The following is a 9,006-nucleotide window of genomic DNA, read 5'->3' on the forward strand; positions in this document are numbered from 1 at the left end:
CATGACCTTCCCTGAGATCCAAAGGGCAGACTCCCTTTGAACAGTTGCTCATCAAGGGAGAAGCAGTCAAAAAACCACCTGAGGCAAGATTCAAGGGACCAGAGAACCTCATCAAGATTAGGAGATCCGGGCTTCCCTGGTGGCGCAGTAGTTGAGAGTCCGCCTGCCGATGCAGGGGACACGGGTTTGTGCCCCGGTCTGGGAAGATCCCACATGCCGTGGAGCAGCTGGGCCCGTGAGCCATGGTCACTGAGCCTGCGCGTCCGGAGCCTGTGCTCCGCAACGGGAGAGGCCACGACAGTGAGAGGCCCACGTACCGCAAAAAAAAAAAAAAAAAAAAAAATTAGGAGACCCACCTGAGACCCGGCACACACCCTAATCTTGTCAGAGATCCCACCTCTGAACCACTGTTATAAAACCCCTCATCAGATCCTCCTGAGTTCTTTGAGGCAGGCACTGGCTGTGGCCCCTTTTGCCTGGCAAAGCAATAAAGCTATTCTTTTCTTTCTACTTCACCCAAAACTCCGAGATTCAATTCGGCACCAGTACAGGGAAGCTGCGCTTTCGGCATCAGTTAGGACTTCAACATACGATGCGGGGTTTTGGCAGGGGGCAGGTAGTTCACAATTCAGCCCACAACAGATGCCAGGGGATAAGGTGGGAAGCATCTAGCTCCTCAGAAGAAAGGTGCTCCTGGGCACCACCATTGGGTGGGGTTGCCAGGTGGGCACCAAGGAACCCAGGACTATTCCAGGGTGCCTGGCCCCCAATATTTGTACCCTAGAGCAGCAGTCCCCAGCCTTTTTGGCACCAGGGACTGGTTTCACGGAAGACAATTTTTCCACGGACTGGGGTCGGGGGGAATGTTTCGGGATGAGTCAAGCGCATTACCTTTACTGTGCACTTTATTTCTATCATCATTACATTGTAATGTATAATGAAACAATTACACAACCCACCACAATGCTGACAGGAGGCGGAGCTCAGGCAGTAATGCGAGCGATGGGGAGCGGCTGTAAATACAGGCTAAGCTTCGCTCTCTCTCCCCCCACTCACCTCCTGCTGTGCAGCCTGGCTCCTAACAGGCCACCGACCACTACTGGTCCGTGGCCCAGGGACTGGGGACCCCTGTCCGGGACAGGTTCTCCAGCTCCCCCGCAGAATTTCTTCATATACACTCAAGTGGATTTGGAAAACTAATGGAACAGAGAGAGAATGGGGTGGGGCCAGTCCAGCTCGCCCCTGAGATTAGGCTTGGGGTGGGTCCAAGCCATCGCACTCCCCCATGGCTCTCCACCCCGTGTGATTTGGTGGGATCTGCATTAAAGCACGTAAACCAAGGGGCAGTTCTTGTCACTGACCAAGAATTCCTGCTTGGTGTTGGAGGGCGTGGAAGACAGTAAAAATCTATGTCAGAGGCAGCTCTGTTGATGGTCAACATGCACAGAGCATGCATGTCATGATGGCCTAGATGCGGCCCTTTTCAGCAGTACGAATTTTCCTGAGTATCCCTGACCTGACTGTCCTCTTCCACTGCTGAAGATACCCCAGAAGAGGTTCCCCTGCATTTCATTTCATGGTTTTAAATCTCTGGCCAGGAGGGAAAGGAGCTGGCTTCTCGCAGCCCAGAACATTCCTGGAGTTTTCTCCAACATTAACGAATAGGGCTGCTTTCTTTTCTGCCCCTTTCTCTGAATGGCTTGGTTCTGGAAGCTGAACTGGTCCACCCCATATGCCACAGAGCCTCTGATATTTCTGGGGGGGGGGCGCGGTGGCTGCCCATTCTGACCTGTTCCACAAGCTCAGGCGCCAATCAGGGGACACTGAGCCAGGCTCTCTCTCATCTCCCCCGCCCCTTCTCTCCTGCTGACCCCGGAGGGCAGCCCACAGCTTTGCTCAGCCCTTCCTGGTGCCCCATCGGAGCTCCAAGCCACCAGACATTCTGCAGCAGCTTGGAAAACAGGAAACCTGAATTTTCAGTCCCAGCCTGAACTGGGAAAATCATTTGTCCTCTCTCGACCCCAGCTTCCTCATCTATGAAGTGAGCAGGTTGGCCGAAGCCAGGGCCGGGAAACAGATTCCCGGTGCGGCTCTCGTGGAAACTGTGCTGTGTCTGAGATTCACCTGAGCTTGTGGGGAAAGGGCGCCGTGGCTAAGCTGTGACATCTGCCCGGACTTGGGCCTGAGAGCACTGACCCTGTGGCGGCCTCTGGCCCTCCCAGGACCACAGAATCCACCCCAATTTCTAAATCCCCTCCTGCGCCCGGCCTGACACAGCACCTTCCAGACAGCCTCCAGGAGCTGCAGGGCACCTCACCACACCCAGGCCTCCTGGGTCAACACTCCCGCACCGGAAGGCGGGGCTGATGCCCACATATCTCCTAGACCCTAATTCCCTACTGACCCAGCGCTCACAGTCACCACCCCACCCCCGCTGCGCCCTAAGCACCCCAACATCCTCAGCCTCTTCTTAGACAGTCCCCTGCCTCCCTGCCTTAACCGAAGCTCGGCTTTCGCCAAAGACGCTGTTTCTCCTGCCGCCTCTCAGCTGGTGCTATCCTTCTCCCCCCACACCGCCCCCCGCCAACGTATCTCAGAGCTGAGGTGGGGGTCCTCCTGACCCCCCGTCACAATGTCCAGACCACCTCCCGGCCCTCTCATCACACCTGCTCCCCGGACGTCAGATGGCCCTGCAATTCCGCCCTCTCCTGTCCTCCAGGCCAGCCTCCGATCACTCAACCTCACATGAAATGAGTGTCTCTCTCTCTTCGGCACAAAACAAGTTTTGTCATTACAAATTTTGTAATTTCCTTCTTTCCTGAATCAAACCTGCCACCAGGGATGTTAGGGCCAACATCCTACGTGTTGTGGCTTGGTATTCCTTCCCAGAATTGAGGGAGGTTTCCCTGCTCAGAATTTTGAAACTCAAACTCTACCAAGCCATGTGGTAGGAAATCGGTCGGCAGGTAGGTCATCATTAATCTTTCATCCGGTTGACTCTGTGATGAATAATCCCACAGACTGACAAACTCCCTTGGAGTCACACGAACGATGGCCGCCAACAGATGCCCTCCCAGTTTACGGGTTTAAGGCCATCGCCCTGAGGGGTCTGGAAGAATTCAAGAAGAGCATTCTCAGCCCAAAGACTCTATCGGGCAGTTTCAGACTAAGGAAGCCCCGCAGCCTCTCTCCTAAGGAAACAGCTTCGAAAATCTCTCTAGATATTTTTCATCTGTGTCTGCCAAGCTGTGATTCACAAACCTAGCTAATATTTGTCCGTCACAAATTAAGAAAAAGCAGACTGAGAAGAATAAGAATAACATAATAAACAAGTCACAGATCTGACTCTGACTGATTTCAAGGGATGATACTTGATGAAGAGTATGTCCTTCCTCCTTCTCTGGAATTGAAAGTCGTATCTTTTATGAAACGATGGTGATACAGTGAGGTGGAGTTACCTGGAAGAGTTCCATTTAAATCAGTCCTCCAAATTCACTGTGCAGTTTTTCTGGTAAAATCCCCAAATCAGAGAACCACAGAGCTGGAAGCTGCATCATCACTCTTCCAGAAACCAGCCCAGACTTTTCCTGATTCACCTTGAGGGGGGTGGGCCCAATAGACTTTCTGGCCTGGGGTTGCCATCAGCAAACTGGTCCCCAACCCTGCTTTTTTCCTAAAATGAGAAGCCAGCCTCTTAGATCGTTTTTGGTAATTCTACTGCAAAACAAGAGAACAAACTGCAGGAGAGGAGAACAGACTCAAAGGATCTTTGCTCCTAGTCTCAGAGCACAACAGTTGTGACCACCTAAACCCCTTCTCAGGTCCTCCCCCAAGCCTCCTGTCTCTTTGTCAGGTAGCGACTGGCCCACTAAGGAAGGCAGGGCTGTCCCAGGGTGTTCCATATGCCTGCTCTTCACAAAGACGGGGGCACACATGTTGGTTCAGCAAACAAGATTGTGAGCCTGCATAGGGTCTGCCTTGCCCGTGAGCACCTAACACAGCACCTGCAGGACTCCTGATGATGGGTGGGGAAAACTGGCCTACAGACCACCTGCAACTAAGGAAGCACACGGGGTCATTTCCTGCCGAGGCCACAGAAGGTCTGGCCCGGGGCTGTTCCCAGCTCACTCTTGTTTGCCGACAAGGTGTGGCCATGGTGCACCCTTGAGCAGCAATCCTCCAGTCACCCAGGCTCTCAGGGCCAGAATTAGCAGCTGGACCTCCCAGGAACCCCCGCAGGAGCATTCAATGTCCCAGAAACGAAGAGCCCAGAACCCGGACCACACTCTGCAATCATCCCTCGTAAATTCCAGACCCAAAGACATGACGTTTTATGTGGCACACGGTTAGCACATTCCTCGAACTCTGAGAGCTGTGTCTGAGAAAACCCAAAGTAACTACACAGAGTAAACTCTAGTCACCTATACGGCTTAGGCTTAAAATGGCAAAACAACCTATTCCGACCAAATGAGCAAATCTTTTAAAACGCACAACAAATGCTCTCTCTTTCCCTGGGGATGGAAGATGGGTTCCAAGTCTAGCTCACCCCAGAGGTCCCAGGACAGCTGTTGCTTTGGTACCACTGTTGTTGGGCCAGTTTTCTGGACCTGGGACAGCTGCGCAACCCCAACCAGTCAGAATGGGCACCTCAGATGGAAAGATGCAGAAAATGACCCCAAAGCCCCTGTATTTCCCTGTGCTGTACAATATATCCTTGTTGCTTATCTATTTTATACATAGTAGTTTGTACATCTTAATCTCCTACCTATTGCCTATTCCCCCTCCCCATCCCCACTGGTAACCACTAGTATGTTCTCTATATCTGTGAGTCTGTTTCTGTTTTGTTATATTCATTCCTTTGTTTCATTTTTTAGATTCCACATATAAGTAATAACATAGAATATTTGTCTTTGTCTGATTTATTTCGCTTAGCATAATACTCTCTAGATCCATCCATGTTGCTGCAAATGACAAGATTTCATTCTTTTTTATGGCTGAGTAGTATTCCATTGTAGATATGTACCATATCTTCCTTATCCATTCATCTGTTGAAAGGCACTTGGGTTTCTTCCATTATCTTGGCTATTGTAAATAATGCTGCTATGAACATTGGGCGCATATATCTTTTCAAATTAGTGTTTTCACTTTCTTTGGATATATACCTAGGAGTGGAATTGCTGGATCATATGGTAGTTCTATTTTTAGTTTTTTGAGAACACTCCATACTGTTTTCCACAATGACTGTACCACTTTACATTCCCACCAACATTGTACAAGGGTTCTGTTTTCTTCACACCCTCTCCAACATTTGTTATTTGTGTTATTTTTGATGATGGCCATTCTGACAGGTGTGAGGTGATATCTCATTGTGGATTTGATTTATATTTCCCTGATGATTAGTGGCATTAAGCATCTTTTCATGTGCCTGTTGCCCATCTGCATGTCCTCTTTGGAAAAATGTCTATTCAGGTCTTTTGTCCATTTTTTTATTGGGTTGTTTGGGTTTTTTTGCTGTTGAGTTCTATGAGCTGTTTATATATTTTGGTTATTAACCCCTTATCAGTTATATCATTTGCAAATATTTTCTCCCATCCTGTAGGTTGTCTTTGCATGTTGTCAATGGTTTCCTTTGCTATACAGAAGCTTTAAAGCTTCATTAGGTACCATTTATTTTTGTTTTTATTTCTTTTGCCTTAGGAGACATATCCAAAAATATACTGTTACAATTTATGTCAGAGTGTTCTGCCTAGCAACAAGGGACATGATGGACCCAGGGCAAGCAGCAACCACCCTGGCATCAAGGGACAAATATTTTCATCATCAATATTTTCTGTCAAAATACTTGCAATCAAAAGAGGAAAATGACAGAGGAAATTTTCACATATTGAAGTACGCAGAAGTCTTTCTGGCTTACACGTGATTTAACTGAAACTTTACGCTACCCAGAACAGTCTGCTTTGTGGCCTGTCACACATACACTGCCCATCGGTTTTAGCCATGGAAGAAAAGAATGTATTTAAAAAATCAAAATGCAGTAACTGTGGTTCAGGCATCTCTACATGTGGAGTTAGATGAAGCCCAGAGGAGCGTGCTGGTGATAGCACTGACACCAGTATAAATGCTGAGGGCCCTCACGTACCAACTGGGTGAGATGCACAGCAGCCCTGAGACAGCGGCCACTACTGTTCCTATTTAGCAGATGAGGAAACTACGTTTTCTGGGGTTAGATAACCTGCCCAAAGACCCTTGGTTCTGAACCAGCTGGATTTGAACCCAAGAGGCTGATTCAGAACCCATGACACTGCAGGGGAGCAAAAGTAGACCCCAAAATGTGTCTCTTAGGCATGAGGACTAATTTAGGCTGATTATTTTTAAGAAACAGAAGACTCAAGAAGTCTTTCTGTTTACCTCCCCTGAGCAGCCTAAAAGAATGTAGAGCAAGGAGCCATTCCAGTAAGTGAGCTATCCCCATAGATATAGATAGTATGAACTGAGTGGCAGACAGGGAGGAACCAGCCAAGGCTGTTTGTTAAAATTCTTCTCCGAGTCCCATTGTCTTGCTGGCCCAGCAAACACTTGTTTTCCAAACATTCGCTTTTCCATCTTCATGTGAATTGCATTCCTCCCCTTTGACATCCCAAACCACTACCCCCAACATCCTCTTTTGTCTTTAGCTGAAGATGGTATTTAAGATGAGAGTTTCAGCCATTTTGGTGAGTTACTCATTTTTCCTGGGTCTTTCCCATGTACACGTTATTAAACTTTCATTTAATTTCCTCCTGTTGATCTGTTTCATGTCACTTTAATTCTTAGACCAGCCGGAAGAACCTAGAAGGGTAGAGGGAAATGTCTTCCTCCCCCAACAATGCTAACGAGGACATGTTTACAGTTTCTATTACAATGTGCATTACCACACTGCACTGTGCTAACTCTCCTCCAGCAATCTTGGAATGGGCTCCTTAGTTATTTACTCATTTTTTAATAATAAATAAGGACTACTGACCTAGATCCCTGAACAAAGAGAGGAAAAACCACAGACCTTCCCCACCTCCCACCCCAGGGATTGTCTGTGGCTGGGTCTGAGGACAAAAGGTCTGTATACATAATATACTCTCTTCCTCACCAAAGCCCCCTCCCTGCAGGAAGATGCTGTGTCTCAGGAGCTATAGAAGCTGCATCCTTACTTGTACTTTGCCACAGCCCACACACACTTGCTCAAATGGTTTCAATTTCCACCTCACTGTTGCAAACCAGAAGTTGAAGAACGCTCTGAATTTCTGTACCCCTGACTGGGTGGAGGAAGCATAGCATCTGTATCTGGATTTCCAGGGATGAGGAGGTCACCCTGATCCAAAGCCTGGTGCACAGACTCAGGAACTAAATAAAACACCAAGAGTAGGAGCTATTACCTCCATGGGAATGAAATAACTGCTGTCTTGCCACGAATATTTTAGTAGGAAAGAAACAAGCTTATTAAACAGGAGATGTGTCTGTATATGTTGGGGGAATCCAAATATAGTCAGAAAGGGAACCTGGAGTAGAAGCGTTAGGTGGTCAGAGCCCTGATCCTAGCACCTGCCAGCTGTGTGACCTTGGTAAGTAGCTTAACCTCTCTGAATCTCCATTTCTTCATCCAACAAATGGGGATGCAATATTTGCTCCAACTAATTTATAGTGTGGTTTGTGAAAAAATGGAAGTGAAGCCATCATATAATGCAAGTGAATCTGTATACTAATGATATTATGGTCACAAACACACCAGGATTTAATGAGCAGAAGACTCCTTCAAATGAATTCTCTTAAGCTGTGAGACAAGGAACAGGCTAAGGATGACCCTCCTCTCTCTAAAAGTTATGAAGCCCTAATTTCCCCCGGTCACAGAAGCCTGTGAGTATGAAGAGGGTCACATTTATAGTCGCCATTCCTGTTTCCTTGCTCCTTCCCCTGTAGACTAAGGCCAGGGTCCCAGACCCGTACAACCCCTCCTCCCAGTGTTTCTGGGGGTCCCCGGGGGCATCACTGTCCACTGGGTACCTTCTTCTCCCACCATTGCTGCCTCTGATGCTCTAGAGTCCAAAGGGGCCCAGGGTTGCCCAGGGATTTGTAACATGCTTGTTTGTTTGCTGGTTTTGGCTGTACCGGGTCTTAGTTGCGGCACATGGGATTTTTAGTTGTGGCATGTGGACTTCTTAGTTGTGGCATGCATGTGGTATCTAGTTCCCCAACCAGGGATCGAACTCAGGCCCCCTGCACTGGGAGCGCTCACCAGACCACCAGGGATGGAACCCGGGCCCCCTGCATTGGCAGCGCCTGCTGGACCACCACGGATGGAACCCGGGCCCCCTGCATTAGGAGCGCCCGCTGGACCACCAGGGATGGAACCTGGGCCCCTTGCACTGGGAGCGCCCGCTGGACCACCAGGGAGGTCCCGTAACATGTTTTGTTAGAGGCGTCCCAAACCCAGGGTCCCTCCCATCTTCCTGAAACTGCTCATTCTCTCTTTGCTCAGAGCCCCTTTTCTCCCTGAAACTCCATGATCCCACAGAGGCTAGCTGTGGACATATTCTGCCCTCCTCAGGACCACCTTCCGCTCTGACCCTGAAGCTGTGCACAGCCAAACCCACCATAGTCGACCCCTTCCCTTGGGACAGGCGCTCTGCTGGGACCCTCCTTGGCCTCTCGTGCGGAGACCCCTTGGGGGGCTGCCCCATGAGTTCACCAGAGAGGCCCAGACTTTCTGAATCCCACATTCTAGCTTCACTCTAAATCACCAGAACATGGCTTTTTATTTTTTTTCTTCCGCAGCTTGGAAAACAGGACTCCCCAGCACCCAGGGGGCTCCAGGGATAGACTCTGTTCATCTACGCCGGGCCTGGTCATTCCATCCCGTTGGCCTATGCTGACTGCTCCAGGGATGGGGATGTCCATGCAAATTTAGGCCAAAGATACCTGAGAAGTTTGCTGGGGTTTTCCTGGCTCCTAAGAGATACTTGGGAAACTGGCCTC

The sequence above is a fragment of the Delphinus delphis genome, chromosome 19, assembly GCF_949987515.2.
Source record: "Delphinus delphis chromosome 19, mDelDel1.2, whole genome shotgun sequence".
Lineage (NCBI taxonomy): Eukaryota > Metazoa > Chordata > Mammalia > Artiodactyla > Delphinidae > Delphinus > Delphinus delphis.